Consider the following 11,752-nt stretch of genomic DNA (forward strand, 5'->3'; position numbering starts at 1 on the left):
ATAGGTGCGGGCTGCGAGATGTACTTTGTGTCTTGAAACATTGAAGCTTTGGGTTTCTGGTAATGAAATCTAGAGTGCGAGGCACAGTGGTAACATATACGCCTGAACACAATGGCGGAAAGTAAGTAGTCGGTGTCCTGGTGCATTGTGGGTTTCAGAGTAGGTATCACAAGTCGCTTAAAAAGCAAAACAAGGAGAAACAACTTGTAAGACTAACTGTAGATGGCAAGAGTGTGTGATGTACAGCAGAACCTGGTGCAAACCCTGGGCTTTCCTGCAGACAACTTTTTCTTTTTGGGGCCTCCCCTATTTCCCTGTCTAAGCCCTCAAAGAGATCACTGTACTCTTGGAGCCTCACTGGCCCCAATAAACTGTGCGTCTCACTCAACTACCAAAATGCACTGTATCCAGGTAGGTCCGGATATCTCATAAACCTGGATATACTGGTGCTGTGCAAGAATTCTAGCAATAAAACATTGTACAGTGATATCTGCCCATCTGAGGAGCCTTCATGAAGTCCCATTAAAGACGCCAACTACCCTTTAAACAAAACAAATACAACCTCACAATTCGTTTATTTTTTCTGCAGAAGTCAAAGTTAAGTCAGTCAGTGTCAAGACATCCTCAGCTAGCAGTGCACATAATACATAAGCTATTAATTCCCAGTATTTTTTATTTTTTGAAGTTTTATATAGCAAAAACTCGGCCAAAGGGCATTTAAGCACATTACATGAGCACCAGATTACATTGCATAAGGTCAGATTTATTATTTTGTGTCTCACCTAAGACAGCACACGCGCTGTCCGTTGCAAGATGTTTTGTTAGCTTATAGTTGGCTTAGAGCCTTCCCATTGGTTGCCTTCTTTGTCACTCTCATTTGGTTGGTTCTAATTCGTTAGCAACTGTGGGCTTCATTTCTTCTTCTTGGATTTGTCCCTCCCCTGGAGCATGGACGCATTACTTGTGTCCTTCCACTGCTCTCTTTCCAGGCACTACTCATTTCTTTTTAAGCACTGTACGAGAGTGTGTATGTTTTCCTATTGCGTTCCTTGTGTATGTCTCCCCTCCGTGCTCGTTACTCATGTCCTTTTTTCTATAAAACTTACAATCGTGGAAAAGAAACTGTGGCATGCTGACAACATACAGAATGAGAATTTATTTACATTTGAAAAATTAGAGTGATGTTAGTAACAGCACCACCTACCCCTCCCCCCCAAAAAAAAAACAGTGTTATCTTGTGTTATATGAAAATACAAGGCACTCATTGGTTTGACTATCTGATTTCATTTCAATGTGTACAATATTTAATCACACAAGAACAACTGGAGGTTTATTTCTGTTTGCTGAAAAGCAGCTTTGGTCCGCTACTTCAGCAGGGAGTCCTTTGTCCCCACGGAGGTACTCACTTCCCTTTTTAAGCCCGCGTTGTCGCTTTGATCGAAACCTTTCACTGTTTACTGGATAAAATGAAAGAACGCAAGCAACAGTGATCTGTTTGCAAAATGTTTTTTTTTTTTTTTTTTTAAACACAGCAGACACAATTTGCTGTGGACATCATGCATCAGAAAGAAGAGGGGAGGCAGAGAAATATTCTGGAGTCAGGAAATATAAAATGAACCACTGCCAATTAATGGCTTTCCATTTGCAGTAAGGGGAGCTTTGAGAATTGCATAGCTCTTCCCACCCCTTCTCTGCAGGAATGGATTCCAACTGGGGACAATGTGAAATGCAGGCCTGGGATGCACAAGGTGTGCTTTTTGGGCTGACACCTGTAGAGCGAAACACAGGTAGAGGTTCTTGTTAAATGGAGAACGGTCTTGCTATGAAATACGTATTGCATTGCTGCATTTGTACACCGCTTACGACCCTCTACGTGGAGCACTGAAGTGCTTGCCTACAGGGGTAGCATGTAACGCCATCTAGGCTGAGTGGTTGGAAGGATGTTGTTTTTGTTTCGAACCTACGTGTCAAGTGTTTGCATGTTGTGATGACCACCGAGGTGCGGTTATCATGTTATGGGCCGCAGCATGTTTAATGATGAAGTGGGAGACACAGTTTTATGGTTTTCTGTACGCTGGTAGCTTTTAACAGCTCTGGAGGTCCCTTTCTGGTACTTAATGTAACATAGGACCTGGTTACGACCTTGGCGGATGGGCTACTCTGTCACAAAAGTAACAGATATCCTGCCCACCATTTTACAAGTTCCATAGGATATAATAGAACTTTTTAATATGGCGAACGGGCTAGCCATCACTTTTGTGACGGAGTAGCCCAACATCCGCCAAGGTCGTAATCAGGTCATAGTCTGCTTAGCTTGTTGCTCCACTGGGTTGTCCAATCTGAGAATTATGTTTATAGCTGTGGTCCTGGCATCGTTGGAGCAAGAGTGAAGTGGAGAGATCTGTTGGAATGGGCATTTTAATTATCATCCTATATCCGAGTGACTTTGTGAGATGTTAAGAAGCAGTCAGATTGTGTAGATATTTGGGACCTGCAGTAAATGGACTATATTAAAGTCCTCCAAATTGTCCAGCAGTGTTTGCCAGATCTCTTCAGTCATTCCATGCCTGGTCATTTTTTTTTTATTTTTATTGTACAGTGCTTGTACTGCACAACCTTCATACCAGATATGTCTCATGTGAATTTAAGAGGTATAAGTTATAATTTGTTCCTGCTTGGATAAGAAGAGATGTAGGATTCCCACCAGGCAATCGGTGGGTGGTTCTGTCTGAATTTATGCAAATACCCTCTTCCTTCGTGCATTCACCACTCATGTGCTGCACTCGTCTATCATCCGGCCTCCTAGTTTACTTCCGATATGAATGATCTAGTCACTGAGGTCCCTAAGTGATTTCCATTCTCTGACCAGGCTTCACCCTTTGTGGCGACTGGCTTTTCTTCAGTTTTTTAGTAGCGGCATGCACATCCTTGCATACACAATTACAATGTTGGTACACAAGTTGTACATCAGTTTCAAATGTCTTGAGTGAAATGTGCACTTCCTTCAATCTGTGAGATACATTTCATTTTTGTTTTCAAAATCACCTCCTCAGCCTTCGTTTGGTTCTTCCTTCCTTTGCAGAGTCTGGATTGTGCGTTAATTTTGTGCAGACAACACAAACGATATTGCGGTTCAGACCTTGGACACTCATAATTCAAACATTTATCCCAGATCGGAGTCATTGGCCACAAACTCTAAGGAAAACTGTTACAGAATTTAAGTAACCCTTCAACAGTCAACATTTTATATTGTCATGTTTTGTTTATAGCAGCGGTTCCCAACCTTTTGACCTCTGTAGGCCCCCACTTTATTATTACTGAATCATAATTGGAATGCAGGGACCATTCCCACATGGAGTCATTACTGAAAGCTGGGGACCTAATCTGTTAATACTATTTCATTTTCTAAGCAGTCACTGGCCCCCTGAGGAGGCTTTACAGTCCCGACCCTCCCCCCCCCCCGGGTCCCCTGACCACAGTTTGGGAACCACTGGTTTAAAGCATTTCAAACCACTCCTGTACCAAAATAATTACTTAGACTAGAGTTACAGATATCAGAATTTCTAACAAACTCCTTTTTAGGTCTCGCCCAAGACCGCATGCGCGGTCTGTTGCAAGACACTTTGTTAGCTTACAGGGGCTCAGACACGCCCATTACTTACCATTTGGTGGCTCCATTGTCACTCATTTTCTTGCTTCTAATTAGTTAGCGCTTTTTGAGATCGTCCCTCCCATGAAGCACTGCCCCATTCCGCGTCTTTCCACTGCTTCTTTTTCCCTTCTCCCGCATGCGAGTCTTCCCTCTGCTGTGCTCGCTGTCCATGCTCCCCTGCCCTCGTGCTTATCCCACTCCAGAGTTGCTTTTTTTCCCGTGTGCGTCCATGTTGCGCTTTCTTCTTCGTTTGATCCTACGTTTCCCTCTGCTCTCATAAGTGTCTCTTCCACGCACCTCGTGCTGCTTCCCACAGTTCCTCCTGTTGCCCCCGCCCCAGTAGTTTACCCCCCCCTCCCGCGCCTTCGTATTGTTTCGCCATTCCCTCCTATTATTCCCCCCACCAGTGTTGTCCCCCACTCCTTGCTCCCCAAGCTACTGTTTCTTTACCAATCCAACTCGGGTCAGCAAAAAGGGAAGGGATGGGGGAGAAACAAATGGTGCTTGCATCACCTAGACAGGTTTGGTGCACGAGCCTAGGAAACCACGTGCCTAACCATGTATTTTTTTTTTTTTTTTTTTAATAAAGAAAAGAAAGAACAAAAAGCATGCTGCACACCGGGGATACTGTACAGCATGGCAAGCACTATTGGCAAAGTCAACAATGCCTAGTGGGGAGATCTATTGGCTTTGCTAATGCTTGTTTTTGTGTGTGGATTGTTTAGCCCAGAATCACAGGATGCTGCGCAAACACGGGGACTCTGATTTGGTTTCCAGTTCCAAAGTTGGCAGCTCTGGCCATAAAGCGACATCTCCCCAGCACTCCCCTCGTGGCAGACAATGACGGTCTAGTTGGCTTCTCTCATAAGCCAAGCCCGACTCATGCAGCTGCTCCTTCTTCACTCTATTGTTTCCGTTCACCAGGGTCTGGAGCTACTTCGGGGCCTCAAGTATTCGGAGTCTTGGAAGACGGCTTATACTGTGCTGAAGATCTTTCCACGGACAACAGTTGGTCCAGCGTAGAAGAGCAGACACCGAGTAGGCGAAGCAATGGCGGTCATTCAACTTCTTAGGTTGTCAATGAGTAGATGCTGGTTGACTACGAGTTTCTGACCGAGGTTGATGAAGAGGAGGAGGAACAATCTGATGCGACTGTTCGGCAACAAAGAAGACCGACAAACACAAGAGCGCTTGAGGAGGTTATAGCTGTAATAACTACCAAGGCCATGAGGGAAGTGGTTGTGGCTTGGGGAGACGGTGTGTTGACGAGTGCCTCATTGTGAGCACATCTTTCATGAAAGCATTTTTTGTTTTTGGCTTAGGTGACGGTGGCCTGTTGAGGAAACTCCATATTCTTTTACATTTGTGTCTTTTTCCTTGATCAAAGGGGCACCATTCAGTTTCTCCTTTCTCAAGAGTGTTATTTGAAAACAGGCGGCTTCACAGTGCTGTCTTTGAGCTCGTGACGAGGGTGGAGGCAGTACAAACACTCTGCGTGTAGGTAATATGACTGGATCTGCAAGGGGTGCATAACCAGACAGGAAAATACTACTTACCCTGTAAGAATCTGTTTGTAGCACACAGTGCTGTAGATTCACATGCTCAGCAAACTCTTGCCATCTACTGTCAATTTCAGGCATTTGCAAGTTTTTGTTCCGCTGTGCGGAAAAACAATCTAACATGGCGTCGGTGTCCACCCGTAATGTACACCAAAAAGAGGAGTCACCCCATATCTCGTGACTCAAGAGACTTCTTCAAACAAAATCAAGGAATCTACAGCCACACACGTTATAAGCATGCTTACAATTGAGAGCTGTTCATGACTTGACACACCTTTCTTATTGTTATGAATGCAATTAAATGAAAATGTCACTTACCCAGTGTACATCTGTTCGTGGCATCAGTCGCTGAGATTCACATGGTATGCATTAGCTCGCCATCTGGTGTTGGGTCGGAGTGTTACAAGTTGTTTTTCTCCGAAGAAGTGTTTTCGAGTCACTGGACCGAGTGGCTCCTCCTTCTGTGCTCATTGCGCATGGGCGTCGACTCCATCTTCGATTGTTTTCCCCGCAGAGGGTGAGGTAGGAGTTGTACTATAGTAATAGTGCCCGCGCAATGAAGTGTGTAAGTATGTACCTATTAAAGGTTTAAATAATATATATACAAATGTACAAAATTGAAGGTAACTTCTGAACTGCTACAGGCTTCCGGGGAGGTGGGTGGGCCCATGTGAATCTCAGCGACTGATGCCACGAACAGATGTACACTGGGTAAGTGACATTTTCAGTTCGATGGCATCTGTCGCTGTAGATACACATGTTCTGCATAGACTAGTAAGCAGTTATTTCCCCATAAGCGGTGGTTTAGCCTGTAGGAGTAGAAGTTGTCTGAAATAGAGTTCTTAATACAGCTTGACCTACTGTAGCTTGTTGTGCGGATAGCACATCTATACAGTAGTGTTTGGTGAATGTGTGAGGCGTAGACCATGTGGCTGCCTTACATATTTCATGCATTGGGATGTTTCCTAAAAAGGCCATTGAAGCACCTTTTTTCCTGGTTGAATGTGCCCTGGGAGTAATGGGCAGTTGTCTTTTTGCTTTAAGGTAGCAGATTTGGATGCATTTAACTATCCATCTGGCTATACCTTGTTTTGATATTGGGTTACCTGCATGAGGTTTTTGGAATGCAATAAATAGCTGTTTAGTCTTTCTGATGTTCTTTGTTCTGTCAATGTAGTACATTAATGCTCTTTTGACATCTAATGTATGTAGTGCTCTTTCAGCCACAGAATCTGGCTGTGGGAAAAAAACAGGTAGTTCTACCGTTTGATTTAGATGGAACGGTGAAATAACTTTTGGTAAAAATTTTGGATTAGGTCGTAGGACGACCTTATTTTTATGTATTTGTATAAAAGGTTCCTGTGTTGTGAACGCTTGAATTTCACTTACTCTTCTCAGAGATGTAATGGCGATGAGAAAGGCAACTTTCCAGGTTAGGAATTGTATTCCGCAAGAGTGCATGGGTTCGAAAGGTGGGCCCATGAGTCTTGTTAGGACCACGTTTAGGTTCCATGAAGGAACAGGTGGTGTTCTTGGTGGTATAATTCTTTTAAGACCTTCTATGAATGCTTTGATGACTGGTATCCTATACAAGGAAGTTGAATAGGTAGTCTGCAGGTATGCAGATATTGCTGCAAGGTGTATTTTAATAGAAGAGAAGGCTAGCCTTGCTTTTTGTAAATGGAGCAAGTAATTTATTATATGTTTTGGAGTTGCGTCTAGTGGTTGTATCTGATTATGATGGCAGTAACAAACAAATCTTTTCCACTTACTTGCGTAGCAGTGTCTAGTGGATGGCCTTCTGGCCTGCTTTATGACCTCCATACACTCTTGGCTAAGTTGTAAGTGTCCGAATTTTAGGATTTCAGGAGCCAGATTGCTAGATTCAGCGATGCTGGATCTGGGTGTCTGATCTGTTGGTTGTGTTGCGTTAACAGATCTGGTTTGTTCGGCAGTTTGATGTGGGGTACTACAGAAAGATCTAGCAGTGTTGTGTACCAGGGTTGTCTTGCCCACGTTGGTGCTATTAAAATGAGTTTGAGTTTGTTTTGACTCAATTTGTTCACTAGATAAGGGAGGAGAGGGAGAGGAGGAAAAGCGTAAGCAAATATTCCTGACCAGTTCATCCATAGGGCATTGCCTTGGGATTGCTTGTGTGGGTATCTGGACGCGAAGTTTTGGCATTTTGCGTTCTCTTTTGTTGCAAATAAGTCTATCTGAGGTGTTCCCCAGAGTGTGAAGTAGGTGTTCAGAATTTGTGGGTGGATTTCCCATTCGTGGACTTGTTGGTGATCTCGAGAGAGATTGTCTGCCAGTTGATTCTGGATCCCTGGAATAAACTGTGCTATGAGGCGAATTTGATGGTGGATTGCCCACTTCCATATGTTTTGAGCTAATAAACTTAACTGCGTTGAATGTGTTCCTCCTTGTTTGTTTAGATAATACATCGTTGTCATGTTGTCTGTTTTGACAAGGATGTATTTGTGGGTTATGATTGGTTGGAAAGCTTTTAGTGCTTGAAAAACTGCTAATAATTCTAGATGATTTATATGCAGTTTTGTTTGATGTATGTTCCATTGTCCTCTTATGTTGTGTTGATTGAGATGTGCTCCCCACCCTGTCATGGAAGCATCTGTTGTTATTACGTACTGTGGCACTGGGTCTTGGAAAGGCCGCCCTTTGTTTAAATTTATACTGTTCCACCATAGAAGCGAGAGGTAAGTTTGGCGGTCTATTAACACCAGATCTAGAAGGTGACCCTGTGCTTGAGACCACTGTGAGGCTAGGCATTGTTGTAAGGGCCTCATGTGCAGTCTTGCGTTTGGGACAATGGCTATGCATGAGGACATCATGCCTAGGAGCTGTAGTATTGTTCTTGCTTGTATTGTTTGATTTGGAGACATGTGTTGAATGACTATGTTGAAATTGTGAATTCTTTGTGGAGTTGGCGTTGCTACTCCTTTTGTCGTGTCTATTATGGCCCCTAGATATTGCTGTACTTTGCTTGGCTGAATGTTGGATTTTGCAAAGTTGACGGTGAACCCTAGTTTGTAGAGGGTTTGTATAACTTGATTTGTGTGGTTTGAGCATTGTGTGAGCGAACTGGTTTTGATTAGCCAGTCGTCTAGATACGGGAATACATGTATTTGCTGCCTTCTGATGTGTGCAGCGACTACTGCTAGGCATTTTGTGAATACTCTTGGAGCGGTTGTTAAACCAAAAGGCAATACTTTGAATTGGTAATGTATTCCTTTGAATACGAACCGTAGATATTTTCTGTGTGATTGATGTATTGGTATATGGAAATATGCGTCTTTGAGGTCTAGGGTTGTCATGTAGTTGTGTTTTTTGAGCAATGGTAACACTTCTTGTAGTGTGACCATGTGAAAGTGGTCTGATTTGATGAATGTGTTTACTACTCTGAGGTCCAGAATTGGTCTCAGTGTTTTGTCCTTTTTTGGTATCAAGAAGTACAGTGAATAAACTCCTGTGTTTATTTGTGTGCTTGGTACTAATTCTATTGCATTTTTTTGCAGTAGTGCTTGAACTTCTATCTCTAGAAGCTGTGAATGGTGTTTTGATAAATTCTGTGCTTTTGGTGGTATGTCTGGAGGGAATTGCAGGAATTCTATGCAATAACCATGTTGGATAATTGCTAGGACCCATGTGTCTGTAGTGATTTCCTCCCATGCTTCGTAATATTGACCTATCCTTCCCCCCACTGGTGTTGTGTGGAGGGGGTGAGTGACGTGTGAGTCACTGCTTGTTGGTAGTGGTTTTGGGGCTTTGAAATCTTCCTCTATTCCTAGGGAATTGCCCTCCTCTATACTGGCCCCGAAAGCCTCCCCTGTACTGTCCCTGGTAGGTGGACGGTGCGGACAGTGAGGTACTGGCTTGTGTGGCCTGACCCCGAAACCCTCCTCTAAAAGGTGTTTTGCGGAAGGTGGTATAAGATCCTCTGCTCTGCGGGGAGTAGAGTGCGCCCATGGCCTTGGCAGTGTCAGTGTCCTTTTTGAGCTTTTCTATGGCTGTGTCGACCTCCGGACCGAACAGAAGTTTTTCGTTTACTGGCATGTTAAGTACTGCCTGCTGAATTTCTGGCTTGAATCCAGACGTTCTGAGCCATGCGTGCCTACGGATGGTAACCGACGTATTAATGGTCCTTGCGGCTGTGTCTGCTGCATCCATAGAGGAGCGTATTTGATTGTTGGAAATGTTTTGACCTTCCTCAACAACCTGTTTTGCTCTTTTTTGTAGATCTTTTGGGAGATGTTCAATGAGATGCTGCATCTCATCCCAGTGGGCTCTGTCGTATCGCGCTAGCAGCGCTTGTGAGTTTGCGATGCGCCACTGGTTTGCTGCCTGGACAGCGACCCTCTTCCCGGCTGCATCAAACTTTCTGCTTTCTTTATCTGGGGGAGGTGCATCCCCAGAAGTGTGTGAATTTGCCCGTTTTCTGGCAGCCCCTACCACCACAGAATCTGGTGGCAGCTGAGAGGTGATGAATACAGGGTCCGTAGGAGGCGCCTTATACTTTTTGTCCACTCTAGGCGTTACTGCCCTGCTTTTGACTGGCTCTTTGAAGATCTCCTTTGCATGGCGAAGCATGCCTGGGAGCATAGGCAGGCTCTGGTAGGAGCTGTGGGTGGAGGAGAGGGTGTTAAATAAAAAGTCATCCTCTACTTGTTCAGAGTGTAGTTCCACATTATGGAACTGAGCTGCTCTAGCCACCACTTGTGAATAGGCTGTGCTGTCCTCAGGTGGTGATGGCCTAGTTGGGTATGTGTCTGGGCTGTTATCAGACACTGGTGCATCGTACAAGTCCCACGCGTCTTGATCTTGGTCATCGTGGCTCATGGCGGTGTGAGCTGGCGAATGTGACGGGGTGTAAGTTGGTGAAGCCGGAGTTACAGGTGGAGGCGAGGGAGGAGGTGTTACCGTCTTTGCTGTTTGTTGCTGAGGAGCCTCTTGTGCTACAAACTGAAGTGTTCTCTTTCTTTTGACAGGTGGAAGGGTACTGATCTTCCCTGTCCCCTGCTGAATAAAGATACGCTTCTGCGTGTGATCCACTTCAGTGGATTGCAGTTCCTGTTCGAATCTGTGTCTTTTCATTTGTGAAGACATAGAAAGTTCTTCAGTATAGGAGCCTGAAACTGGGTCTGTTGGTGCTTTTTTCGGCTCCGAAAACCCTGTTGTTTGTTTTTTCGGCTCCGAGGTAACCTTCCTCTTCTTTTGTGCCGAAAAATCTTGGCCTCTATGATCTTCGGCGCCACTGTCTCGGCGTCGATCCGTGTCGACACCGAACTCTCGGTGTCGATGCTTCTCTTTAGCACTCTCTCGGTCCCGAGGAGGCTGCGTGCCGGTGTCTCGACCGGAGTCGGACGATCTCGACACTGAATGGGCCTTTTTCGGTGCCGATTGTTGGTCACCGTGAATTTGGGTTGAGCCATGGCCGGTTGGCAGTGGCGTCCCCTGGGCCTTTTTGCCTTTTTTAATTTCTGATCTCGACGTCTTACTCACTGTTTTTGGATGGTCGAGTTCGTCGGAGTCTGAATCCTGGATGGAAATGGATTCCTCCTGTTCCTCTTCTGTCTCGAACTGTTGATGCTCTTTTGGCGTGGACGCCATCTGCAGTCTTCTCGCTCGACGGTCGCGCACAGTTTTTCGGGACCGGAACGCCCGACAGGCCTCACAGGATTCTTCGCTGTGCTCGGGTGACAGGCACAGGTTACAGACCGAGAGTTGGTCCGTATAAGGATATTTGTTGTGGCATTCAGGGCAGAATCGAAACGGGGTCCGTTCCATCGGCGTTGTTCTCCACGCGGTCGGGCCGACTAGGCCCCGACGGTGTGCCGAAATCTACCCCGAAGGGCACCGAAGCGCTTCGATGTTCAATGCATTGTTGTATGTGTTTATCTCGAACCGGATCGCAACGATACCGTCGAAAATCTTCCGTTTTCAGCTATCTTTCCGTTCCGAAACTCGGAGCGACAGGAACACGTCCGAACCCGATGGCGGAAAGAAAACAATCGAAGATGGAGTCGACGCCCATGCGCAATGAGCACAGAAGGAGGAGCCACTCGGTCCAGTGACTCGAAAACACTTCTTCGAAGAAAAACAACTTGTAACACTCCGACCCAACACCAGATGGCGAGCTAATGCATACCATGTGTATCTACAGCGACAGATGCCATCGAACTTAAGTTTTATGGTAGCTTGTGTGGATGTACATACACATGCTTAGGACTCTACTGCCATTTAGTGTTGCGCTTGGAACTTTGCAAGTTTCTTTTAGTTGAAGAAGTCTGTTGAATCACAAGATGAGGTGCGAGTCCTCTTACTGTGTATCGTAATAGAATATCTGCTGCAATGCCCAACAGGAGGACAGAACTATTGTTCTTCAGGTCCACACCCAATTACATATTCCAAGGATCAGTAAGCAAACAATTTCTGATCGGGAGAGCTGTGGAAATGATTCTGCTGGAAGGGAGTCAATGGTTTTTCCGAAAATCAGTTCAGTACAGAGCTCCTGAGAAGGACT

Source organism: Pleurodeles waltl, chromosome 1_1, assembly GCF_031143425.1.
Source record: "Pleurodeles waltl isolate 20211129_DDA chromosome 1_1, aPleWal1.hap1.20221129, whole genome shotgun sequence".
NCBI classification, from domain to species: domain Eukaryota; kingdom Metazoa; phylum Chordata; class Amphibia; order Caudata; family Salamandridae; genus Pleurodeles; species Pleurodeles waltl.